The sequence below is a fragment of the Ahaetulla prasina genome, chromosome 1 (assembly GCF_028640845.1).
Source record: "Ahaetulla prasina isolate Xishuangbanna chromosome 1, ASM2864084v1, whole genome shotgun sequence".
Classification (NCBI taxonomy): domain Eukaryota; kingdom Metazoa; phylum Chordata; class Lepidosauria; order Squamata; family Colubridae; genus Ahaetulla; species Ahaetulla prasina.
Genome location: NC_080539.1, coordinates 367,426,201 through 367,453,983, shown reverse-complemented (window position 1 = coordinate 367,453,983; position 27,783 = coordinate 367,426,201). Strand labels below are relative to the sequence as shown.

Genomic DNA, 27,783 nt, shown 5'->3' with positions numbered 1-27,783 from the left:
GGGACCTTGGAGGTCTTCTAGTCCAACCCCCTGCCCAGGCAGGAAACCCTACACCACTTCACACAAATGGTTATCCAATCTCTTCTTAAAAATTTCCAGTGTTGGAGCATCTACAACTTCTGCAGGCAAGTTGTTCCCACTGATTAATTGTTCTCACTGTCAGGAAATTTCTCCTTAGTTCTCAGTTGCTTCTCTCCTTGATGAGTTTCCACCCATTGCTTCTTGTTCTACCCTCAGGTGCTTTGGAGAATAGTTTGACCGTCACTGAACAAATTGTTGTAAGTCGAGGACTACCTGTATTTAGAGCGAGTTTTGTGTAACGATAAAGGCACCAGGCTGAAAAAACAGGAGACTGAAAGTTCTAGTCCATAGGCATGAAAGAGAGCTGGATGACTTTGGGCCAGTCACCAGGAGACTGGGAATTCTAGTCCTGCCTTAGAAATGAAAACAGGCTGGGTGACTTTGGGCTAATCACCAGGAGACTGGGAGTTCTAATCCTGCCTTAGGCATGAAAGCAGGCTGGGGGACTTTGAGCCAATCACCGAGAAACTATGAAATTTGACTTACAAGTTGTCCTTGACTTACAACCACTTGTCTAGTAACTGTTTGATGTTAACAATGGTGCTGAAAAAACTGACTTACAACCACCTCTCACACTTATGAACATTGCAGCGTCCCTATCGCCACAAGCTCAAAATTTGGGCACAGGCATTTACAACAATTGCAGTGTCCGGGGTCTTATGGTGACCAACCTCCCTGGCCAACTTCTGACAGGCAAAGTCATTGGGGAAAGCCAGATTCACTTAATAACTACCTCTCTTAGCAATGGAAGTTCCAGTCCCCATTCTCATCATAAATTGAGGACTAGCTGTGTCTGGATGAAGACACAGTTTTGGTTAATCCCCCATCACTGCTTATTGCACGTGATATTTCTGATGTAAATAGCCCAGTGTTGCCTTGGAGCGTGATGGGAGGCAAACTAATTAATAAATAAAATTGCAGTGGGAATGAACCAGTGGGAACTGGCCTGAGCAAATCTAATTTTGATTGGAGACCATTCCTGTCGTGAGCCTTTAGTTCAGAGCTGGGGAGCCACGGCCCCTTTAAATAACTTTTGGACTTCAACTCCTAGAATTCCTGAACATGGCTGGCTCAGGAATTCTGGGAGTTGAAGTCCATAAGTCATTAAAGGGTCATTGTTCAGTATCCCTGCTCTAAGTCAGCGGTCACCAACTGGTGGTCCGTGGACCACTAGCTGTCTGCAAGGAAATTTTGGTGGTCCCCAGAAAAATTATTTGCATTTTTTATATTGCACTAAATCAGGGGTCCTTAAACTATGGCCTCTGGGCCGGATACATGCAATGAATGTTTGTGTTGCTGCAGAGAGTCTCCTCCTTCGGGGTCTTTTTGTGCGGTTTGGAGGTGGGGAAGGAATTCCGACTTGGGGTCGCTTCAACCTCCTAGTGTAGGGCTTTGGGCGAAAACTGGAGGAAAATGCCTCTGGTGGCGAAGAGCCGGAGGGTCTTGTTCCAATGGGACAGCATCATGGCCTGGAACTGGCTGACATCTCAACCCGCTGAGCCTCCAGGTGCCGGTACCTGGCCTTGCACTCCCACAGGTCTTCCTTCTGGATTTAGATTAGATTTAGATTTATTAGATTTTTATACCGCCCTTCTCCCGAAGGACTCAGGGCGGTTCACAGCCAAAATAAAACAATAATTATATACACAATAAAACAATAATTAAAAAAACTTATTGAATATCAGGCCAAAATTAAAACCATTTAAAACCATAAAAACCCCATAAAATTTACATCAAAATATTAAAAACCCCATAAAATTTACATCAAAATATTTAAAGCTACTAAAAATTTCTATGCCAGACCTGCGCGAATAAATAGGTAAGTCTTCAACTCGCGGCGGAAGGTCCGAAGGTCAGGCAGTTGATGGAGTCCTGGGGGAAGTTCATTCCAGAGGGTGGGAGCCCCCATCCTCTGCTTGGAAAGCCTATGCTCCTAGTCCTCAGTGAGGTGTTTCTGCTGAGCCTCCTTCTCGGTCAGATCCAATTTGAACTGAGCCAGTTTTGCCAACTCTTTCTCGTGGTGGCTGCTTAGCTCCAACAACTGCTTCCTGTTGGGGCCCTAAGGAACCCGGGCGGAGAGGCGAGGAGTGGCTGGCATGGGAGAGGTGAGTAGAGGCTGGCGAGGCGCCCTTTGATGTGAGTGACACTGAGTTGGGCACGCCCACCCAGTCACATGACCACCTAGCCACGCCCACCCAGCCGGTCATTAGGCAAATCGTATTAGTGGTCCGTGGGATTTAAAATTATGAATTTAGTGGTTCCTGAGGTCCGAAAGGTTGGGGACCCCTACTCTAGATGAAACCCAGCTTCTCTCCCTGTCTTTCCACTATTGTGATCACCTGTAGAAAGGAGTGTACGTTCATTGCAGGATAGAGGGGTTGTTGTTTTTTTGACACAAAATTGACAAAATATAGAACTAGTTCCTTTGGGATATTTTTTTTCATCCTGCCAGGCGTGAGGTGGCCATGTTTTCTTCAAGTTATGATCATTTATGTAGGAGCTGTGCATCGTAAAAGGCAGAAAACAAAGGTTGAGATGAGGCCCTGATTAGCAGAGATTGACTTTTATCATGTTCACTTGAAGAGTGACTCTCTCTATTGAGTCCCTGCTTTCTTTAGGATCCTGCAATTTTAACATAACATAACATAATAACAGAGTTGGAAGGGACCTTGGAGGTCTTCTAGTCCAACCCCCTGCTGAGGCAGGAAACCCTACACCATTTCAGATAAATGGTTATCCAACATTGTCTTAAAAACTTCCAGTGTTGGAGAATTCACAACTTATGCAGGCAAGTTGTTCCACTCATTAATTGTTCTGACTGTCAGGAAATTTCTCCTTAGTTCTAGGTTGCTTCTCTCCTTGATTAGTTTCCACCCATTGCTTCTTGTTCTACCCTCAGGTGCTTTGGAGAATAGTTTGACTCCCTCTTCTTTGTGGCAGCCCCTGAGATATTGGAACGCTGCTATCATGTCTCCCCTAGTCCTTCTTTTCATTAAACTAGACATACCCAGTTCCTGCAACCGTTCTTCATATGTTTTAGCCTCCAGTCCCCTAATCATCTTTGTTGCTCTTCTCTGCACTTTTTCTAGAGTCTCAACATCTTTTTTAATAAAATTAATAATTTTATTAATACTATTTTTTTAATAGCAAAATTGTCCCTTAAGAGGGCAGCTTAGGTACTATCAGTTTTATACAGATAGTCCTTGACTTTCGACCATAATCAGGCCTGGAAATTTTGTCATTGAGCAAGGCAGGCATTAAAGTGAGTTCTGCTTGATTTTACGACCTCTTCACTGTGGTTGTTAAGGGAATCACAGCAGGTAAGTGAACCACATAATTGTCAAGCAAACTCAGCTTCCCGCATTGACTTTGCTTGTTGCAAGACGACTGGAAAGGTCACCAAGGGGAAATCCCCTGACCCCAGGACTCTGCAAGCACCGTAAATTCCTGCTGGTTGCCAAATGCCTGAATTTTTGATCACATGACCGTGGAGATGCTGCAAGGGTTGTAAGTGCGAGGACCATTTCCCCCCTCAGCACATCCATAACTTCAAACAGTTGCTAAACAAATGATCATAAATTGAGGAATGCCTGTAATACAACGCCTTGACTTACGACCACAATTGAGCCCAAAATTTCTGTTATTGATTGAAACATTTAAGGGAATTTTGCCCCATTTTATGAACTGTCTTGCCATAGTTGTGAAGTGAATCACTGTTAAGTTAGTTGTTAAGTTACTAACACCCGATTACTAAGTGAATCTGGACTTAAGCTGGTCAAAAGGTCACAGAAGCTGATCACGTGACTCACCCCCCCCCCCCAAGGCACTGCAACCATCATAAATAGGAGTCTCTGGCCAGGCGCCTGAATTTCAATCACTTGACCGCGGGAATGCTGCTGCGGTCGTAAGTGTGAAAAATGTTCCTAAGTCATTTCTTTCAGTTCCGTTGTACCTTCAGTCACTAAATGAGCCGCGGCGACGCAGTGGTTAGAGTGCAGTCCTGTAGGTTACTGACTGCCGGCTGCCTGCAATTTGGCAGATCGAATCTCATCAGGCTCAAGGTTGACTCAGCCTTCCATCCTTCCGAGGTCGGTAAAATGAGGATCCAGATTGTTGGGGGAAATATGCTGACTCTGTAAACCACTTAGAGAGGGCTGGAAAGCACTGTTAAACAGTATATACAGTTGTGGCCAAAATTGTGGAAACCTTTTGGGAAAAGTGTATTTTCTAAAACTAGCTAATAACACCACTTTTTTTTAAAGAGTAGTACCATAACATTATATATCAATGGAAAGATAATTTAATCAAGAATGCAATGCAATAACTTTTATGAAGGATTTGCTATTAGAATAACAGTTACAGTATAAAGAAGAAAAGTGAAACACGTAGAAAAAACGAGATATACAAAAATGATCACCATGTCAGTTAATACTTAGTTGGGTAACCTTTAGCATGAATTACGTCTTCCCGTGGAATGAACCAAGTCTTTTAGTTCCGCAGCTGTTATAATGTGAAACCAAGATTGAATGATTGCTTCTATTAACTGGGTTTTATTGCTAGATCCCTCCTGACTAAGAAGTTTCTTTAGTCAGCTCCATAGATTTTCAATTGGGTTAAGGTCTGGGCTATTCCCAGGCCATTCCAGCAGTGGAATAGGATTATCTTGAAACTCCAAAAAAAAAAAAAAAAGTGGTGTTATTAGCCATCAAACCTCAAAAATGCACTTTTCCCAAAAGGTTTCCACAATTTTGTCCAATACTGTAAGTCTAAGTGGTATTGCTATTGTTAAATGAACTCTTGCAGTGGTGGGATACAAATAACTTAACTACCGATTCTCTGCCCTAATGACCGTCTGGGTGGGCGTGGCCATGGTGGGCGTGGCCAGGGGTGTGGGAGAGGCATCACTTGGCTTCCTGCATCCCCCGGGAGCAAAAATGGGCTGTGTGGTGGGGGGAACCGACCGTGCCGCATCCTCCCCCCACCCCATTTTGGGTCTAGTAGGCCTCCCTGCAACCTCCTGGGAGCAAAAATGGGGCTGTGAGGGGGTTGCGCCATCCCCACGCACCCCGTTTTGGGCCTAGTAGGCCTCCCTGCACTTTACCTAGGAGCCAACAATTTAACAGACTCTAGAAAGAGTGGTGGCTCAGGGGCTAGGATGTTGAGCTTGTCAATCGAAAGGTCGGCAGCTCAGCGGTTCGAATCCCTAGTGCTGCCGTGTAACGGGGTGAGCTCCTGTTACTTGTCCCAGCTTCTGCCAACTTAGCAGTTTCGAAAATACGTAAAAATGCAAGTAGAAAAATAGGGACCATCTTTGGTGGGAAGGTAACAGTGTTCCATGCGCCTTTGGCATTGAGTCATGCCGGCCACATGACCACGGAGACATCTTCGGACAGCGCTGGCTCTTCGGCTTTGAAACGGAGATGAGCACCGCCCCCTAGAGTCGGCAACGACTAGCACGTATGTGCGAGGGAAACCTTTACCTTTACCTTTTTAGAAAGAGTGCAGAGAAGAGCAACAAAGATGATTAGGGGACTGGAGGCTGAAACATATGAAGAACGGTTGCAGGAACTCGGTATGCCTAATTTAATGAAAAGAAAGACTATGGGAGACATGATAGCAGGGTTCCAATATCTCAGGGGCTGCCACAAAGAAGAGGGAGTCAAACTATTCTCCAAAGCACCTGAAGGTAGAACAAGAAGCAATGATTGGAAACTAATCAAGGAGAGATGCAACTTAGAACTAAGGAGAAATTTCCTGACAGTTAGAACAATTAATCAGTGGAACAACTTGCCTGCAGAAGTTGTAAATGTACCAACATTGGAAATTTTTAAGAAAATGTTGGATAGCTGTTTGTCTGAAATGGTGTAGGGTTTCCTGCCTGGGCAGAGGGTTGGACTAGAAGACCTCCAAGGTCCCTTCCAACTCGTTGTTGTTGTTGAAGATCTCCAAGGTCCCTTCCAACTCTGTTGTTGTTGTTGTTGTTGTCATTATTATTATTATTAACAACCAGTTCGGCTGAAATGGTGCGAACTGGTTGAATCCCACCACTGAACTATTGTAAGTTGAGGCCTTAGGTCAAGAACACAGGTAGAATGGGTGAAAATAAACCCTTCTGTCTAGTGCTGGCCCAACAGATCATGCCTTTTCATGTGATGGTCTGAAGAAAGGAGGATACCGTACTATAGTTTCCTTTGCCGAAGTCAAAAGCTTCTCCCCACCCTCCATTTATATTCACCCCCATGAACCAACTTCTTCTCCAGCTGGGCTGAGTCAGCACGATGAGGCCACAGTGGGATTGGCAACACCCATGTGTGCTATGTAACTTGTGTTCTGGTCTTTAATTAGCCATAATGAAGCCCCAGAACTGTTTTGATTACAGAGCTTCAAATCTTGCTGTCAACGGTTTTTATTGGACTCTGCTAAAGATCAGCAAAAAGAGGATTTACCCCCTCCTCTCCCAGTCTTAAAAAAAGAAAGTATTTATTTATTTATTTATTGTTTAAATTTATATACCGCCCTTCTCCGAAGACTCAGGGCGGTGTACAGCATAGATAAAAACAAATGTACAAAAGAATTAAAATACAATATATATTTAAAAATCGAATTCCATGAGCCGAAATTTAAAATAGGAAAGTAAAATTATAAAATAAAATAGCTCCACTAAAACCCCACTAAAAACCCTCAGTTAAAACTTATCATTAGGCCAGCCCTGCTTGATGAAAGAAAAAAGTCTTAAGCTCGCGCTTAAAGGTCCAGAGATCGGGGAGTAAGAGTAGCCCCACAGGTAGTTCATTCCACAGGGCAGGAGCCCCCACAGAGAATGCTCTTCCCCTGGGGGCTGCCAGCCGACAAGTAAAGGAAAAAACCCCCAAACCCTACCAACTTCTTCAAAGACAAGCTGAAATTATAAACGGCCACAAATAAAATAAATCAAATTTATTAAAAGTAGCTGTCACCATAAATCAATACAAAACCAACCCTCCCTTAAGATGGATGGCAGTAAAACGAGGGTTTTGAAAGGAGGGCCGATGAAATAAAAGTGGCTTTAAAGATCTTCGAAGGGAGAGCGTTTTACGCAGCCCTGGGGGGTCGGGGGGCGAGACCTCCTAAAGTGTGGAAATACTCAACAGTCAGACCTTTAAACGAACACCCAAAGATCTACACTTCCGTTTTACAGCCCTTCATAATCAACCTGCTTATCGTGTGTCCGTTTACTTTCGGCTTTCCTGCAGGGTAGCGCAATTTTCCATTTGATAGGGCCAGCGGTTGGAGCGAAATCTTCGTCTTTATATATATATATATAAAAAGTAAAAAATAAATCAACGCAATCCTTTGCTTCTAGCCGTTTTGAGTTTTTGAGAGATGGCTGTCTTTATGGAGAAGGACCGTTTCTTTTCCAGCTGAATGGAACAGGGTTTACACTGGTTAGATTTAGGGCTTATCAAGCCATGATGCCAGAGTTGTAGGAACGCCTCTTGACAGTCTGTGTACTTGTGCTACGTGTAGTAATTATAGAGGGATTGATTTGAATGGAAGTTGGATGGAGATCTTTTTCTTTTAAAATATATATATATATATTGTTCCCATAGGACCGCCTTGCTTTTTCTCCAAAGCAAATTCTCCGGGCTTCTCTTTTTAGCTATGGAAAATAACAAGCTAATTACTGTATTTTTTTGGCTGCAGCTTATGGAAATCTGGGGTAGAAAGGACTGAACCCAGGGGTGAAATCCAGCAGGTTCTGACAGGTTCCGGAGAACCGGTAGCGGGAATTTTGAATAGTTTGGAGAACCGGCAAATACCACCTCTGGCTGGCCCCAGGGTGGGGTGGGAATGGAGATTTTGCAATATCCTTTCCCCAGGAGTGGGGAGGGAATGGGGATTTTGCGGGGTCCTTTCTTTGCCACGCCCACCAAGCCACACCCACCAAGCCACACCATGCCCACTAAGCCATGCCCACAGAACCGGTAGTAAAAAAATTTGGATTTCACCACTGACTGAACTCTTGCCTCTGCACTTTAGCTCTGTTGTCAAAAGATTAAAGATGCAGATACAATATTATGAACCTCACAAATAATTTAAGAGATGATTGGTACGAGACTTTCCTTTCCTTTCCTTTCCTTTCCTTTCCTTCCCTTCCCTTCCCTTCCCTTCCCTTCCCTTCCCTTCCCTTCCCTTCCCTCCCCTTTCCTCTCCTCCCCTCCCCTTTCCTCTTTCCCCTCTCCACTCCTTTTCCCTTTCCCCTTTTCCTTCCTTTCTTTTTATTCACTGGCTATGAATAAAAGCCAAAAGCCGCCTTGAAGGAGGCGTCCTGCTCAGGTCCATCTTTAAGTCTATCTTGGTTGGATTCTTGGTCCTTTTTGAACATGGCTGTTTTCTTGCAGATGTTTTTTTGCCAGACTAGGTGACTTTAGTGGGAGGAAGGGAAGGATGGGAGGTAGCTGTTATTTAGAGGTTCTCTGCCCCCAGTCCTGGGATAATGCTTGATCTTCTAGACCAGGGGTGTCCAAACCTGGAAACTTTTAAGATCTGTGGACTTCAACTCCCAGAATTCTGGCTGTGGAATTCTGGGAATTGAGGTACACAAGACTTAAAGTTGCCAAAGTTGGATCCCCTCTCTCATTCTAGATTGGTAACCGTCAGGTGACCCATCTTCCATGAATTTATCCAACCTCCTCTGAAAGCTATCCAGGGGTGGGCTGCTGGGGGTTCGGGAGAATCTCTTGCTAAGATTCTGTGCAGTTCAGAGAACCCCCCAAATCCCACTCCTAGCTGGCCCCTCCCACCCCACCGTGCCCCTCCCAGGAGTCCCCACGTGGTCCGTTTTGGACGCAGGTAAGTGCCGGGTGTACACGGAGGCTCCGGGACAGTGAAAAACAGGCCTACCAGAAGTTTGGGAAAGCCGGAAATGGCTGTTTCTGGCCTCCAGAGGGCCTCTGGAGCCTGGGGAAGCCGTTTTCGCCTTCCCAGAGGCTGGAGAAAAGCCTCTGGAGCCTGGGGAGGGCAAAAAAAAATCTAAATAATAAAATCTAAATAATAATAAATAATAAAAATGCCGCTGCCCCCCTGCCATGGTGCAAGAGGCCAGTTAGGCCACGCCCACCCAGCAACCGGGCAGAGAACCTCTTACTAAAATTTTTGAAGCCCACCCCTGAAGGTATCTACGTTATTTATTTATATATCCACCCATTCATCCATCCAGGTTAGGGGCCATCTTGTTTATTAATTTTCTCGTGATCTTGAGGGGCCACCAACCCACTCCAGGGGAAGGATACTGCAAAATCCCCATTCCCTCCCCACTCCTGCGGGGTGGGGGAAGGATATTGCAAAATCTCCATTCCCACCCCACTCCAGGGCCAGCCAGAGGGGGTATTTGCCAGTTCTCGGAACTACTCAAAATGTCAGCTACCGATTCTCCGAACTGCTCAAAATTTCCACTACCGGTTCTCCAGAACCTGTCAGAACCTGCTGGATTTCACCCCTGGTACAGGGGCTTAATACTATCCTGCACCCCCACCTCTGCTCCAAGGAGATTGGGAGACCAGCCAGGTTGTGAGTGATTTTCTGAAAGTTATCTGGATGAGATCCATTGAGATCTCTGGAGTGAGGCTGTAATGGAGGGCAGGTGCCAGGAGAGAGAAAGCACACTTCCTAGGTCCGATAGACGACATGTTTTGATCAAAGGGACCAGATCCTGTGGGAACGGATTCCTGGGCTTTATTATGCGTTGTGCAAAGTAGCAACTTCCTTTTGTTTCACGGAAATCCCTTCCGCTCAGCTTCCTCGTAGGATTCCTGCCCAAATGTTCTGAGAGTGGGATACAGAGTAGAATACAGAATAATGCCTGGGAGAACTTCTAGTTCAAACTCTCTGCTCAAGCAGGAGACCTTACATCATTTCAGACAAACAGTTGCACAATCTTTTTTTTAAAAAAAAACCTCCAGTAATGGAGCACCTACCATGTCTGGAGGCAAGACGTTTCGTTAATAAATTGCTCTAACTTGTCTAGGAATTGCTCCTTAGCTCTAGGTTGCTTCTCTCCTTGATAAGTTCCATCCATTACTTTTTGTCCGACCGTTAGGCGCTTTGGAGAATTAAGTCGACCCCCTCTTCTCTGTGACAGCCCCTCAAATATTGGAAGATGCTATCATGTCGCCCCTAGTCCTTCTCTTCGTTAGACTAGATATTCCCAGCTCCCGCAACCATTCAGCATATGGTTTGGTCTTCGGACAGCTAATAATCTTTGTTTCTCTTCTGTGTACTCTTTCTAAAGTCTCAGCGTCTTTTTTTGTACTGTGGTGACCAAAACTGGATGGAGTTTTGGTACAGTGTGCTGTTCACTTTCCCCCATGAAATATAGAGTTTTATGCATTTTGATCAAGTCTCTATTCTGTTACTCCCCCTCCCCACCCCAAATAAAATAGCTTTTTTTAATTTGCATTTATATCCCGCCCTTCTCCGAAGACTCAGGGCGGCTTACACTATGTCAAGCAATAGTCTTCATCCATTTGTATATTATATACAAAGTCAACTTATTGCCCCCAACAATCTGGGTCCTCATTTTACCTACCTTATAAAGGATGGAAGGCTGAGTCAACCTTGGGCCTAGTGGGGCTTGAACCTGCAGTAATTGCAAGCAGCTCGTGTTAATAACAGACTGTCTTACCAGTCTGAGCCACAGAGGCCCCTGAGCTTAAACATTCTAGTCCAGTGATGGCTAAACTTTTCCAGACTGAGTGCTCAAACACGTGCACAAGTTCTGCTGAACCCCCAAAATGCAATGTGCGTGTGGCCCCATACATGCGCCTCACCCCCGCCCATGTGCTTGTGTCCCTGCATGTGCCCTGCCCCCTCCACAAGGGCGTGCAGCCCCCCACATGCGCCACACCCCCCCCAGAACAGAGACCCAAAGGCCGGCGGGCGGTGAGTGCGCATGTGCGGCAGAGCTAAAGTGGGATGGCAGCTCGCATGCCCACAGAGACGCACTGCGTGCCACCTCTGGCACGTGTGCCGTAGGTTTGCCATCACAGTTCTAGTCTTTTGTTGCAGAGAAAGCATTCGTATTGTCAGTTGTGGTTGTCCTCTTCTGCACAGATTCCCAGAAATTACACATTATAGCAGGTAGTCCTAGACCTGTGATGGAGAACCTCTAGCACTTGTGCCATAGGTGGCATGTGGAGCCATATCTGTGGTCACGTGAGCGTTGCCCTAGCTCAGCTCCCGTATGCATGCGCACGCCAGCCAGCTAATTTTTGGGCCTTCCGGGCCCTCCGGAAGTCGGGAAACAGACTTGTTTCCAGCCTCTGAGGGGGTGAGGAAGGCAATTTTCACCCTTCCCGGGCTCCTAGAAAGCCTCTGGAGCCTGGGGAGGGCGAAAAACGGGCCTTCTAGTCCCACCGGAAGTCAGGCCTCCGGGGTGGGGGAGGCCATTTTCGAAAAATCGGCCTACTGGGCCCACCATGCCATCGCGTGCCAAAAGCTGTGAGAGCAGGGTTGGGGGCTCACCCGCGCATGCGTGGGGCACATTGAATTATGAGTGTGGGCACGCACATGTGCGAAACACCCCACCCGGCGCCCTCCCCCGCTTTTGGCATGCAAGGCCAAAAAGGTTAGCCATCACTGTCCTAGACTTACGACTGGTCACTTAATGAATTCAAAGTTCCGATGTTCGCCCTACTCCGCAATCACATGACTGCATTGGGGACTTTCAAAGTTATGATGGACATTGACATTGAGAAAAGTACTTACGACTTGGAGTCAAGTCCCCGTGTTCGCCATGCACCGCAGCCACACGACTGCAATTACAGCTGTTTGCAGTGTCCCATGATCACGTGAGCGTGACTTACAACATTGGTTTTTCCCAGGAACCGACATAGACAGTTAGTCCCTGACTTACGACCACAATTCAATCCAACATTTCTGTGGCTAAGCGAGGAATTTGTTAAGTGAGTTTTGCGACTTTTCTTGCCTTAACTTAACCTTCACATTTATTAAGTGAATCACTGCCGTTGTTACATTAGTTAAGTTAAGGTGGTTAAGGGAATCCGGCTTCCTCCATTGACTTTGCTTGTCAGAAGGTCGCAAAAGGGGACCACAGGACCTCGGGACACTGCAACTGTCATAAGTGTGAGTCAGTGGTCTGAAGCATCTGAATCTTGATCACATGACTGTGGGGATGCTGCAACGGTCGTAAGTGTGAAAAATGGTCATAAGTCACTTTTTCCAGTGCTGTTGTAACTTTGAACAGTCACTTATTTATTTATTTATTTATTTATTTATTTATTTATTTATTTATCATATTTTTATACCGCCCTTCTCCGAGGACTCAGGGCGGTGTACAGCATAAATAAAACATAAATATCAGAATTTTTTTTTTAAATACAATATTCAATTAAAAATCTGATTCAGATTTTTTAAGAGGACTTAAAAGAATGGTTATAAGTTGAAGACTCTCTGTAGCTAAATCAAGCTATAAAACCCAAGAAGTATGGAGCTACTGAGAAATACAGAACCTTAAACTTGCCAAAACTACTTTTCTAGCTTTGTTTGAAGAAGAATATCAAAATTCTGGTCCTTTGTCCTCTTTCTGATTTTTTTCGTCTGCCCTTTCCCCTTTCTCCGTATCTTTTTCGTCTCTGTCACAATTTAGATGGTTGTCTTTTGGGGCCAAAAGCCATCTTCCTCATTTGATTACTCTATTTTATAAAGCTTGAGATGTAAGGTGCGCTGTATTTATAATGCCGGAAACATTCGTTGCAAAATAGCATCCGTCACATTCGAATTGACGTCGCACAATAAATGGAGATTTCTAAGAAAATGTGGAAAAGGAGGTTTGCTTACAACGGTTCATGAAGTGACCATCCCTGCATAGCCGCCACGATACCCTGGCTGAAAATATCCAGGGTCTATTACAAGTGCTCCTTGACTTACGACCACAATGGAGCTCAACATGTCTGTTGCTAAGCGAGACCCTCGTTAGGTGAGTTTTGCCCCACTCGACGACCTTTCATGCCACGGTTGTTAAGTGAATCGCTTGCAGTTGCTCAGCGAGTAACACGGTTGTTCAGGGAATCTGGCTTCCCCGTTGATTTTGCTTTGTCAGAAGGCTGAGAAAGGGGATCGCCTGCCCCCCCCGGGACACTGCAACCGTCATAAATACGAGTCAGTTGCCAAGCGTTTGGATTTTGATCACATGACCAGGGGGATGCTGCCACGGTTGTAAGTGTGAAAAACGGTCATGAATCGCTTTTTTTCAGTCTTGTCGTAACTGAACGGTCGCTCAATGAACTTTTTGTAAGTCGAGGACTGCCTGCATATCCCCCAGACCTTTCCATTTTGTAAAGGTTTGCGTGAGAACAGCAGAATCTCACTGGCCCGAGATCCCGATGTTTTCAAAAATTCCCCCCACCCTCCCGACTTTTGATGCTGGAAGGTAATTATGAATGCTGGAGGAGGATGTGGCTCATTGACCCGTGTGGTCCTCACTTAATGACAGCAACCAGGACTGCTGAAGATGACGTTTCTAAGTGGGGTGGCCCTATAGTTTTTCGATGTGCAAATGAGTTGCTTGATGATGAAGTTTCCATTAGCAATTATTGTTGTTAACTGAGGACTTACCTGTGCTAACGTTGGATTAATATTGATTAGCAGCATTTGTGTCTTAACTTCGGATTCTGGTCTTTTACAACTGCAGGCTAACATATATGGCACCTTCTTGGTCCACATATGTAAGGGGCGTGCATAAGAGCACCAGCGTGCCTACCGTTCCTGTCCTAATGTTCCCTTCGGTTGTATTCAGTGGTGGGATTCAAGTAATTTAACAACCGGTTCTCTGCCCGAATGATTTCTTCCAACAACCAGTTTGCCAAACTGCTCTGAAAGTTAACAACCGGTTCTCCCGAAGTGGTGCGAACTGGGTGAATCCCACCACTGGTTGTTTTCATTTTGTGTGGTTATTTCATGCTTATACTTACATATATTGTTGTGTTTGACAAAATAAATAAATAAATAAAATAAAAATAAAATAAATAAATATACCTCTGCTCCCAAATGAGAGCAGCCGTGGTTATTCTAGATCAGTATTTCTTAAGTGTTTTGCTTTAAGGACCCCTTCCAACTTTTAAAAATTAGGGGGGGATAAAAAAGGATGGGTTCTACGTATCCACATTATACTGTATTAAGAATTAAAATTGATGCATTGGTAGAGTATTTATTTATTGAATCTTGCAAAAATAACAATGTTAAACTTCTTAGATATTGGCACTAGCTTCTTTTTAATGAAAAAAAAAATTATATCTATTTGGAAGTCAAAATAATGATGAGAAGAGGGCCACTGTTTTAAATTTTTGTAAATAGCTTCATTATCTGGCAAATAATTTTGATTTTTGCAGATCCCTGAGCGGATCTTAAGGGACACTCCTTCCCACCCCGAGCTCTTCAAATCAGTCTTAAGAAACACTGTTCTACACCACTCTTTCTGTAAAAGAATTGCCGGAATTCAAAATACACCGAGCCCTCTGGAAATAATAAGCTTAATTAAGGTGAATAATCCCAAAGAGACTAGCCATGGTTATTCCAGCTTTAACCCTTTTATGTGCAGAACATCAGCAGAATAGAGATGGAAAGTGGGACACCAGGTGATCCTTTATTCTGCATCATTCCAAAAGGGATTTGGTGGCTGGGGATGATGCATTTACAATGCTGTGCTCAGTGGTGGGTTTCAATTTTTTTTTACTCACGGTTCTGTGGGTGTGGCTTGGTGGGTGTGGCATGGCTTGGTGGGCGTGCCAGGGGAAGAAGACTGTAAAATCTCCATTCCCACCCCAATCCAGGAGAAGGATACTGCAAAATCCCCATTTCCTCCCAATCAGCTGGGACTCGGGAGGCAGAGAATAGATGGGGGCGGGGCCAGTCAGAATTTTTACTACCAGTTCTGTGGGTGTGGCTTGGTGGGCGTGGCATGGCTTGGTGGGTGTGGCTTGATGGGTGTGGCAGGGGACGAATGCTGTAAAATCTCCATTCCCACCCCACTCCAGGGGAAGGATATTGCAAAATCCCCATTTCCTCCCGATCAGCTGGGACTCGGGAGGCAGAGAATAAATGGGGGCGGGGCCAGTCAGAATTTTTACTATCGGTTCTGCAAACTACTCAAAATTTCCGCTACCGGTTCTCCAGAACTGGTCAGAACCTGCCGAAACCCACCTCTGGCTGTGCTTCTCCTTTTCTTTGTAATACAGGTGGTCCTCGACTTCAGACCACAACGGAGCCCAAAATTTTGGTCCCTAAGTGACACAGTGGTGAAGTGAGTTTTAACCTTATTTTACAACCTTTCTCGCCGCAGCTGTTAAGTGAATCACTGCGCTTCTGAAGGTAGTAACCTGGTTGTTAAGTGAATCTGGGTTTTCCCATTGAACTTGCTTGTCAGGCAAAAGGAGATCACATGATTGCGGGACACGGCAACCGTCAGTTGCCAAATGCCTGATTTTTTGATCACGCGACCCAGGGGGGATGCTTGCAACAGTTGTAAGCGTGAAAAGTGTTCATAAGTCACTTTTTTCGGTACCGTTGTAACTTTAAACGGTCACCAAAAGAACTGTTGTAAATCTAGGGTTACTTGTAGTGTCATTTGAAAATATTTGCAGATCCCTCGCATCCTGGACATAAACTGTTTCAACTCCTACCCTCAAGACGACGCTATAGAGCACTGCACACCAGAACAACTAGACACAAGAACAGTTTTTTCCCAAAGGCCATCACTCTGCTAAACAAATAATTCCCTCAACACTGTCAGACTATTTACTGAATCTGCACTACTATTAATCGTTTCATAGTTCCCATCACCAATCTCTTTCCACTTATGACTGTATGACTTTAACTTGTTGCTGGCAATCCTTATGATTTATATTGCTATATTGATCATCAATTGTGTTGTAAATGTTGTACCTTGATGAACGTATCTTTTCTTTTATGTACACTGAGAGCATATGCACCAAGACAAATTCCTTGTGTGTCCAATCACACTTGGCCAATAAAAATTCTATTCTATTCTATTCTATTCATTTGTAAAGTTGGCAATTTTTGGGGGGATGTGTCCTTTTTTTTTTTTTCCATAGGAGAAGTGGAGTGGGGGGGGTGATTCCTGGTAGTGCTGTGAAGGGGTTTGGATGATGTTTTGCAACTATTATTATTATTATTATTTATTAGATTTCTATACCGCCCTTCTCCCGAAGGACTCAGGGCGGTTTACAGCCAAATAAAACATAGACAATATACAATTAAGAAAAAAATTAAAAAACTTATTATACAGTCGGTCGAAATTATAAAAACATTTAAAATCTAAAAACCATTAAAATTCATCTAGAAATGTTAGAAATTTAAAAATTTAACAAAAAAAACTTAGGCCAGCCCCGCGCGAGTAAATAAATACGTTTTCAACTCGTGGCGAAAGGTCCGAAGATCAGGTATTTGGCGCAAGCCAGGGGGAAGTTCGTTCCAGAGGGTAGGAGCCCCCACAGAGAAGGATCTTCCCCTGGGGGTCGCCAGCCGGCATTGTTTGGCGGACGGCACCCTGAGAAGTCCCTCTCTGACTGTGTCTGTGACTGTGTCTGACTCAGGATAGGATAGGATAGGATAGGATAGGATTTTTTATTGGCCAAGTGTGATTGGACACACAAGGAATTTGTCTTGGTGCATACGCTCTCAGCGTACATAGAAGAAAAGATACCTTCATCAAGGTACAACACTTACAACACTTAATGATAGTCATAGGCTACAAATAAGCAATCAGGAAACAATCAATATCAGTATAAATCGTAAGGATACAAACAACAAAGTTACAGTCATAAGTGGGAGGAGATGGGTGATGGGAATGATGAGAAGATTAATAGTAATACAGACTTAGTAACTAGTTTGACAGTGTTGAGGGAATTATTTGTTTAGCAGAGTGATGGCGTTCGGGAAAAAACTGTTCTTGTGTCTAGTTGTTCTGGTATGCAGTGCTCTGTAGGGTTGTCTTGAGGGTAGGAGTTGAAACAGTTTATGTCCAAGATGTGAGGGGTCTTTAAATATTTTCCGAGCCCTCTTTTTGACTCGTGCAGTATACAGGTCCTCCATGGAAGGCAGGTTGGTAGCCATTGTTTTTTCTAATTATCCTCTGAAGTCTGTGTCTGTCTTGTTGGGTTGCAGAACCAAACCAGACAGTTATAGAGGTGCATATGACAGGCTCATAATTCCTCTGTAGAACCGGATCACCAGCTCCTGTTAGTCCTGAGAAATAGTCTCCAGAAGAAGCACAGAGATAAACACTAGCTCTGGTGTTATTGCAAAGTTACATTAACACAGGAGTGTCAAACTCAAGGCCCGTGGACCGTATCCGGCACACACAGGGTGCTTAGTTCTGGCCCGGGGCGGCTGCCCTGGAAACAGCGAAGGACCGGCCCATGGTGCCTCTGCCAGCAAAAACGGAGCTCAGGAGGGCCATGCACGGGAGGGCCTTACGAACTCCATTTTCGCTTGCAGAGGGTTGAAGGAGGCCGTCGCAGGAGCTCAGGAGCCCGTTTTCGCTGGCAGAGCACTCGGGCCATCACAGGCGCCCCCGACATGTGTGATGTCAAGCTAGCTATGCCCACCCTGGCCACTCTCACCCCCACCCCCCTCGGGGTCAAACACAACTGTGATGCGGCCCTCAATTAAATTGATTTTGACACTCCTGCATTAACAGAATCTCGCAAGACTTAAAAGTATTTGCCCTTCCGTTCCTTTTACTCTCCGGAAAACTAGGGAGAGTTTCTTTTTGAGATTGCTTCTCACACCCCTTTTCCTTCTGTGGGCCGAGAGACCTTTTACATGCTGGTTGTCCGGCCTGCGGTACTTCCTCCCGTCTCCCAAAGTCCTTCCCACAGTCCTCACCGGTTAAGACATTAGCATGCTAGATGGCTGCGAGTCAAAAGTGGCCATCCAGACAGGAAAATGAGAGATAAGATGTCAAATTGCAGGAACGAGAATTAAAAACGGAACCTCCCAACTTCTGCTTGATTTTTTTCCGACGCTTTCATGCGCTCGGCGCCTTTCCCTTACTGTTTAAATAACCCCTTGTCTGGACAGACCAATCCGATCAAATTTCCTCCGATCAGGTTTTACATATCGTTTAATGCCACTCCGTCGACGGATAAGGCTCATATTTTCCCGGCCATTTTCGAATCAAGGTTTTGATCCGGTAGAGAAAATTTTCAAATCTAAATATTCTGGCTGGTGTCAGCGAAGAAGAGGCCTTGAATTTTATTTACTGGTGTGATTAGATTTATATTCAGAGGATCGTGTGAAAGATCTTCTAGTAGTCTTTCTGGATTTTCCAGATATTAAGACACGGGGGGTCTATTTTTCTTCCCAGCCAAAAAAAGAAAAAAAAAACTATGATTGCAGTTTGTGTTTTCAGTCCCAGTGGGTCTTGTCCAGTCTGTAAGTTTGGGAATTCGTCCGTAAGCACGGAGGTGAGAGATGACAGAAAGGTGAAAATGTGCTTTGAACCCTTTTGGCTCTGGGGTGCAAAGGTCTGGAATATTCTTTTCCTCTACTGGCAATATTGATTACCTGTGGGGAAAGGCGGTTGACCTTTCTCCATCCAAAGAGGTCTGAGGCACGGCCGACTTAAGCGAACGCTTGATTTGCAGATCAACCTGGCTTGTACGAAAGCCGAAACGGCCTTTGGATGTTAAGAAAAAGGAAGAGACAGGGGCTTGATCTTCCCTTCGGTTTTGCCAATAGCATTTTAATGAAGGGAGAGATTTTTTTGTCTGACATCGGGCCTCCGTTTCCGTGTTCGTGGCATCATCGCCAGGACCTCTGGGAGCCCCCTTCAGTTACCTTGTCTTGGTTTGCTTCCAAATCTCCTCTTTGAAGCTTCGAGGCTAAACCAACATTGACACCCGAGGACTCCGCTCAACTGGAAAAACGTCGCAAATCGACATTTAGGAGTGCGCATAAAAAAAAACAAACCCCTCACAAAAAACCAACTCCAACCCCTTGGATTAGACTTTCTATGTGAGTTATTTAGCGAGCAGGACAGATTTGGGGGTCCAAGCGCCAGGCGGGGGGTTTGGGGACCACAATTCCCAGAGTTCCTTTTCGGAGGGTTAGGGGGATGCTGGAGTTTGAAGACTTTTTGCAAAGAGTTGACTCGGAGGCATTAACGGGACGGATGGGCGACCGGGAAAAAAAGGCTGTGAAATTCACCATCTGTTGAGAGTGTCTGGTCAGAAAAGAATAAACCATTTTGGGGAAAGCCGAGCTGTTTTTTTAAAAAAAAAATATTATTATGGTGGGTTGCACAGTCAGTCAGATGTTCAGACTGGATTTAGCATTTTTATCCAGCTATCGACTCCTTCCCAAGGACCTGGAATAGATAGATGTTGATCTTTCATGGTGTTACAAGCATCATTGCAGGATGTAAGCTATTCCAAGTTAAGCTGCCTTTTGCAATTGACACATGGTGATTTTGTCAACGCTGATGGTATTGCTGTTATTATTATTATTATTATTTAGATTTATCCTAGCTGCCAACTCTGAAAATCCCCGTTTCTCCTTTCTTTGGTCCGTCAAGAAGACCACACTCCTTATCCACAGTGTCGAAATGCAAACCTGTTCCTTCCCCCACCCCAGGGTATCTTGCATTTTGATGCTGCCCATTGAATCCTAAAACCAGCACTTCCGTTTTCTGCCTTGTTTAAAACAAAAACGGCCCACAAATTCCCTCCTGGCAGCGATTCCGGGACCTTGTAATTCTCAGCATTCTTCCGGCAATTCCCATCATTTGAACAGCGTTTGCATCGTCCAACCGTTTATTTAATTTTCAGCCAACTGGTTATTTCTTTTTTAAAAAAAAAAATTAAACAGGCGAAGAATTACGGTTGCGGTCTTGGCGAAATTCACCGCAAGTATGTGCACGTCGCCTCGTTGTGCTGAAGTGGGCGGCCGAGGAGGGTCAGCAGTGCCCTCTTTCAAAACTACTGATGCGGCGTGTTGGATAATCTTTAATTTTGCAACCAAGCAAACCACCTCCGTTACGTAAAATAAAATGCAATTAAACCAAAGAAAGATTCTATTTTGAACGACAGCATTGCTAAAAAAAGAAAGTTTTCTTTCTTCTTTTCATCCTGGCTTCCTCTTCTACGCTGCCGTTCTTAGCGAGTGTTATTTTTCGGTGTGAATATCCCAGTGCCTGCTTATTCCTAAAGTTCATATGCTTAGCATTAAGGTTGCACTCGACAGACAGTGATTAAGACATTTTTATTTGCCGGGTACTTAAATTTGAAAAATGTCTTATCTTGCGGTATGTTTTTATTCTCTGCCTCATTTGGCTGGGTATATTTTTAGTGTCGGGTGATCCAAATTTATTAGGCATTTTTGCTGACCTGTTTCCTTGAGTCTCTTGGACAATGGTGGATATACCTGTTCCTTAACATAAGAATGCGTAAAAGGGAGAGAAGCGATCATCTATCTATATTAACTCTGAATTATAGGTAAATAAAATAAATGGAAAGATGCAGCCATGGCATTCCCACTGTTATCTGAAAGGGCATTTTTGATTACTCCAAACGAAGCTTTCATGATCTAATTGTCACGTCAGCTGGATATCTGTTTGCCTCTTCCAAATTATTAGGGGTATAAGGCTCCAGTTTTTCTTTTCGTGTCTGATCTGGGTTGGAAATACATTGAATTGGAACAAAAGAACTAAGTAGGCTTTTTTTTTTTTTAAGTGTTTAAATCTCTCTTTAAAATGTGCATTCCACCGGTGCATAGTACATTCAGTTTAGCAGCCTGTCCACTCTCTATTTTGCAGGATTATTTTTTTTTTATTGGGTTCAGCATGGAAATACATATGATGAGAATTTGGCAGCCAAAGCCAAGAGGGCAGATTCACAAATGTTTTCTCACTCTCTCTCTTAACATCAAGCCTTGTAAAATCTGCCTTTAAAATGACATATTTGGTTCACCTTTCCTTTCAGCTGGCAGAGCAGAGAGCTTCCAATGTTACACTGCAGTATGTCTTGAACTCATGTAAGCGATTTTAACATGACTTCCATGTCAAATCTGTCTGCCCCTTTTCTTGGCTGTCTCCACAGTATAAGACAAGGGAAAGAGATGATCAGATAATAATACTAATACTAATACTAATACTAATAATAATAATAATAATTATTATTATTATTATTAGTATTAGTATTAGTATTATTATTATTATTATTATTATTAACAATCCAAAACGCTTTCGCTTTGGAAACCGAATCTTCTTCATTTTGTTTTTAGAATTTAGGGCTCTTCAGATGCAATTTTGATTTTGGGTTGGTTTGAGAAGGAGGGAGGGAGGGAAGGAAGGAAGGAGGGAGGGAAGGAAAGACAGAAGAAGGAAGGAAAAGAGTGGAGAAGTGAATGGGAGGGAGGAAAGGAAAGGAAGGAAGGAAGGAAAAAAAGGATGGAGAAGCAAATGGGAGGGAAGGAAGGAAAGAAAGAAAAAAGTGGAGAGGTGAATTGGAGGGAAGGAAGGAAGAAAAGAAAAAAAAGGAAGGAAGGAGATGGGTTGAGAGATGAATGGGAGGGAGGGAGGGAAGGAGGGAAGGGGAAGAAAATAAAGGGATAAGAGGAAGGAATATATATGCCATGGATAAGAAAGAAGAGATCTAAAATCCTATTCTATCAAAAGAAAAATATGTTCCCCCAGCTCTGAACCTGGTCATGTACCCACCCCCGCCTTTTTTTTTCTTTAAAAAAAACCCCACAATCTCCCTGCCTACTTGTGAACCCTTCTGAATTTGTCTCGATTTCATCATCGCCGCCTTCACTATTTCTGATGTGGAACCCGAGTTGAAAGAGCACCCGAAGCCAGCCAGCCAGCCCCCTTTCATGGCCACACAATTGGAGGAAATTCAAATTCTGAATATGATGGGGATCTTCTGGGTTTTTTTTTTTTCCTGGGGTTTGGCTGTGTGTTTGATCTTCTTTTGCCATTTTCCGAGGGATCTGCCATCGGAATGCCGTCTAGAAATGCCAAGGTCTCAGAGTCACAAAGGAGGTCTCCTCATATGCATATCAAATAGGAACGCAGAAGCGAGGAGGAGGAAGAGGAGCGCGGTAGAAGGGGATAACAAGAGGATGGGAAGAAGCCGCCTTGTTTCCATCCCTCTTGACGAGAGAGAGAGGCGTCGCTTTCCTGCAAGTTGGCATGAAGAAATAGCCAGAGATTCTTACAAGCCAGCCTGCTACTTGCAGACATGGTCTAGAATGCCACTTCTTGCCCGTTTGGCCTGCAAAAATCCAAGTATGGGTGTTTAGAGCAGGGTTTCTCGAAGTTGGCCTGTGTTTGGGTAACAAAACGCCCCCCAAATGTAATTTTCATTTATTTACTTATTTTATTTATTTGTCAAGCAAGTATTACATAACAGATACAAGTATAAACATGATTATGAATACATGAAATGGATACGAATAAAAGGGGGGCATTAGGACAGGGACGGTAGGCACGCTGGTGCGCTTATGCACCCCCCTTACAGACCTCTTAGGAATGCGGGGAGGTCAACAGTAGACAGTCTAAGGTTAAACTAAGGAGAAATTTCCTGACCGTTAGAACAATTAATCAGTGGAACAACTTGCCTGAAGAAGTTGTGAATGCTCCAACACTGGAAATTTTAAAGAAGATGTTGGACAACCATTTGTCTGAAGTAGTGTAGGGTTTCCTGCCTGGGCAGGGGGTTGGACTAGATGACCTCCAAGATCCCTTCCAACTCGTTGTTGTTGTTGTTGTTGTTATTAAAAGTTGTTGGATACAGGAAGTAACAGGCTTCCAGATAGAATACACACCAGAGCTGCTGCTTCTAGAATAGAATAGAATAGAATCAGAGGATAATTAGAACTGCAGAAAAAATAATTGCTACCAACCTGCCTTCCATTGAGGACCTGTATACTGCACGAATCAAGAAGAGGGCCGTGAAAATATTTACAGACCCCTCGCATCCTGGACATAAACTGTTTCAACTCCTACCCTCAAAACGACGCTATAGAGCACTGCACACCAGAAAAACTAGACACAAGAACAGTTTTTTCCCGAAGGCCATCACTCTGCTAAACAAATAATTCCATCAACACTGTCAAACTATTTACTGAATCTGCACTACTATTAATCTTCTCATAGTTCCCATCACCAATCTCTTTCCATTTATGACTGTATGACTATAACTTGTTGCTGGCAATCCTTATGATTTATATTGATATATTGACCATCAATTGTGTTGTAAATGTTGTACCTTGATGAACGTATCTTTTCTTTTATGTACACTGAGAGCATATGCACCAAGACAAATTCCCTGTGTGTCCAATCACACTTGGCCAATAAAATTCTATTCCAGGAATTATGAAAACAGAATATGAAAAAATATATCATTTTACATATGACAACGGCGGCAAGATTGGCGTTTGCACAATGTTGGAGAAGCTCAAATACACCCTCTGAAGAGTTAATAATTAGAAAAATATTGGATTGCGCCGAGATGGACAAAATGACACTTGAACTGAAAGGACGGATGGATTCGGATTTCTATGTATCATGGGAGAAATGGTATAATTGGGTTGAAAATAGGAAAAAATGAAAAAATAACAGATAGTAGAATTAGTAAGAATTAGAAATTCAAATTAGAATTAGTAATATGATTTAGTAAAATTATATAGAGTATAGGAGAACACTAATGGGATGATAGGTAAGTGGTCACAGTCATGCACAAGAGTTGAATGAAAATTGTTTAATTGTTAAAATTCAATAAAATTTATATTAAAAAAGACAGTTTTGGGGTTTGGGGGAAGAAACCACGGAGTCATGTAGTGCATTCCACTCTGTTGCTGAAGTCGTATTTTCTGCAGTTGAGTTTGGTGTGGTTTACCTTGAGTTTGTATCTATTATTTGCTTGTGTGTTGTTGTGGTTGAAGCTGAAGTAGTCATTGACAGGTAGGACGTTGTGGCAGATAATTTTATGTGCTACGCTTAGGTCGGACCGAAGGCGGCGTAGTTCTAAGTTTCATTTATTAAATTGATTTGCTGTCCTTCTTTCTGTCCTGCACGGCTTGCAAAAACATATATATATATAAATATACATCATAAAAGAAATGTGTGTGATTTCTCCTGAATGAATTTATTGAAGTGATGCTTGAGTTATTCACTGATTTCTTTGAATCATGATATTTTGATCTGGGCAGCGTAGGACATAATTTATAATTCATAATAATTCATAATAACAGAGTTGGAAGGGACCTTGGAGGTCTTCTAGCCCAACCCCCTGCCCAGGTAGGAAACCCTACACTATTTCAGACAAATGGTTATCCAACGTTTTCTTAAAAATTTCCAGTGTTGGAGAATTCACAACTTCTGGAGGGAAGTTGTTCCACTGATTAATTGTTCTAACTGTCAGGAAATTTCTCCTTAGTTCTAAGTTGCTTCTCTCCTTGATTAGTTTCCACCCATTGCTTCTTGTTCTACCCTCAGGTTGAATAAGACGAGGAAAATAAGTAAAAAGAAACAAGAGAGCGTATAGAGACTTGGCACCTTCTCCAGTGGAGAAAGATCTCAAATATGTGTTATCTGCATGCAGAATCATACCTGAGAGTGTCATTGAAGGATGACCATATTTCATCGCCGTTGATCAGTGTCTCTAAGCAAAGCAATTCATTCATAAGTCGCAGGTTATATAGGCAGTCCTTGACTCACAACCACAATTGAGCCCAGAATTTACATTGTGGAGTGAGAAATTTGTTAAGTGAGGTTTTTTGCCCCATTTTACGAATTTTCTTGCCACCTTTGTTAAGTGAATCATGGCAGGTGTTAAGCTTGTCACACGGTCATTAAGTGAATCTGGCTTCCCCATTGACTTTGCTTCTCAGAAGGTCGCAAAATACGATCACGTGACCCTGGGACACGGCAAACCGTCCTAACTGTGAACCAATTGTCAAGCCTCTGAATGTAAATCATGTGACCACGGGGGTGCTGCAATGGTCGTAAGTGTGAAAAAAGGTCATCGCAAGTCACTTTTTTCAGTGTTGTTGTAACTTCGAACAGTCACTAAACGAACTGTTGTAAATCGAGGCCTGCCTGCATTAAATCTTCAATCCGTTCAGTTCAGTGGTGAGTTGCTCCCGGTTCTGTCCAGTTCTTTAGAACTGGTAGTAAAAGCGGCCGGAGCAGGGGTGAAATGCTCCCGGTTCGGACCGGCTTGTGCGATCCGGTAGCGATGGTGGCTGCTGGTTCAGAGGACTGGTAGCAAAAATCCCTGCCCCCCACCCCCCACCTCTGCTGAGCCGCACCATCTGCAGAGGTTTTTTTTTTTTTTACTTTTAAAAGCCGGTTTTGCTTCAGCCGAAACATGCCTTTAAAAGTAAAAAAAAAGTCTTTGAGGATCCCACCCCTCAGCTGAGATCAGCAGAGCCTTTAAACTTAAAAAAATAATAATTAAAGTCTCCTCTGGCGATCTCACCTGAGTTCCTCGTCAGCAGAACCCTACTTGTACTATGTTTTCTACAAGTAAGAGTAGAGATTCTAAGGCACTTACCTGATTACTGATGAACGCATGGCTTTTTTTCCAGCCCTAAAGCCCCAGTTTCACTTTCAGCCAGACAAGAATCAATTGCTTAGCTAATCTGTTTCCTCATGATTAACTAATGCTGGCTGGCTTTGCTGGCTGAGGAACTCTGGGAATTGAAGTCCACAATAAAATAAATAAAATAAAATAAAATAAAATAAAATAAAATAAAATAAAATAAAATAAAATAAAATAAAATAAAATAAAATAAAATAAAATAAAATAAAATAAAATAAAATAAAATAAAATAAAATAAAATAAAATAATAAAATAAAATAAAATAAAATAAAATAAAATAAAATAAAATAAAATAAAATAATAAAATAAAATAAAATAAAATAAAATAAAATAAAATAAAATAAAATAAAATAAAATAAAATAAAATAAAATAAAATAAAATAAAATAAAATAAAATAAAATAAAATAAAATAAAATAAAATAAAATAAAATAAAATAAAATAAAATAAAATAAAATAAAATAAAATAAAATAAAATAAAATAAAATAAAATAATAAAATAAAATAAAATAAAATAAAATATTTGTGCAGCTTTCTGAGATTTGGTGTCTTTCTGTAGTGTTTCACTCTAACTACACAAACACACAAAATCTCAGAAAGCTGTATGTGGCATCTTGTGTGTATGTCAGTTGTGTTGTGTGTGTGTGTAAAGTGTGAAAGTTGGTTTTTGAGCTTTTTGTGGCTGTGTGAAGTGTGAAGTGCAGCTGCTTTTACATTGTGTGTGAGTCTGTTGTGTTGTGTTATGTTATGTGTGTGTAAAGTGTGAAAGTTGGTTTTTGGTACCTTTTACTGTTTTTTATACTTTGTTTATTATTTTTATTATTTATTGTTATTGGCCATGCCCACCCAGTCATCTGACCACCAAGCCACGCCCACCAATTAAGCCACGCCCACAGAACCGGTAGGGAAAATATTTAGATTTCACCCCTGGGCGGGAGGCTCCGCCCACCCACCCGGACGTCATAATTGACGATCTACGCATGCGCAGAAGTGAGCGCGTGCACGCACTCCCGTGGCGAACCGGTAGTAAAGGTTAGTAGAACCTACCCCTGGTTCAGTTGTTGGAGTTCAGGGTTTCTCAGTCTTTGTTGGTCTCACAATGGTCCTCTGGGGCTTTTGGGAACAACATAAGCTGGTTTGATAAGTGCAAGAATAATGTGTGTGTGTGTGTATTTAAATGTGACCTAAGTAGCTTTTGATCTTCTGTAGCAGTGGTGTACAACCTTGGCAACTTTAAGACTTGTGGACTTCAACTCCCAGAGTTCCTCAGCCAGCAAAGCTGGCTGAGGAACTCTGGGAGTTGCAATCCACAAGTCTTAAAGTTGTCAAGGTTGGAGACCCCTGTTCTGGAAGTTCCCAGTTTCCAACTTGAGAATTTCTGCATTGAATAATGGAGAAGGGACTTTGCTGCCGTCTGCACCAAACGGCTTGTTTCCCTTCCAGGTTAATTTTACGCTCTTCACTTTTGCATTGGCTCGTTCTGTAATGGGCCAGTTGATCTGAAGGAGCCGAAGGTCTAAACTTGTCAATAAGAATAAGACTCAGTGATGTCTTTTGGGGTCATTGTGTCATCGTCAAGATTGTTGCTGAAGAACATTTGCCAAATTTGATAATCGGCTTCCTCTTTGCCCCTGTTAGATGGCTTTTTCGTTCATTTATTGCAGCGTTTTTTTTATTTCAGTCATTTATTGCGGCAGTTTTCAACCCCTGGTCTGTGGAGCCCTGGAGGGCTGCAATGTCATTATCACAGGAGGTCTGCGAAGGCTTGAAGGAAAGTTACAAATTAAATCTTGAGTTAGATCTTAGGAGTCCTAACTAAGCCCTCTTCCTGGTGAAGAAAAGGTTGTGAAGCACTGGCTTACTTGTCTTACATTAGATCAAGTATTCTTTATTAAAATGGATACTCTTGTACCATCAAGTGAGATGTTTAGGACATTTATGTACCATCATTTGGAAAAGGAAAAAGCGTGCATGAGAGAGAGAGAGGGAGGGAGTGGGAGAGGGAGAGAACGGAAGGAAGGAAGCGAGAGAGAGAGGGAGAGAAAGAAAGAGAGAAAGACGGAAGGAAGAAAGAA

The 27,783-nt window shown here is 43.1% G+C and overlaps 1 protein-coding gene and 1 long non-coding RNA gene across 2 annotated transcripts in view; one reads left to right on the top strand and one right to left on the bottom strand.

The window, feature by feature from the left end:
* Nucleotides 1–27,783, top strand: part of EFNA2 (ephrin A2) — a 342,469-nt gene that overhangs the window by 23,742 nt on the left and 290,944 nt on the right. The window lies entirely within an intron of this gene.
* Nucleotides 22,399–27,783, bottom strand: part of LOC131188319 (uncharacterized) — a 45,694-nt gene continuing 40,309 nt past the window's right edge. The window contains exon 3 of the long non-coding RNA XR_009152763.1: nucleotides 22,399–22,943. This is a non-coding gene — a long non-coding RNA (uncharacterized LOC131188319). The remainder of the gene's footprint in view (nucleotides 22,944–27,783) is intronic.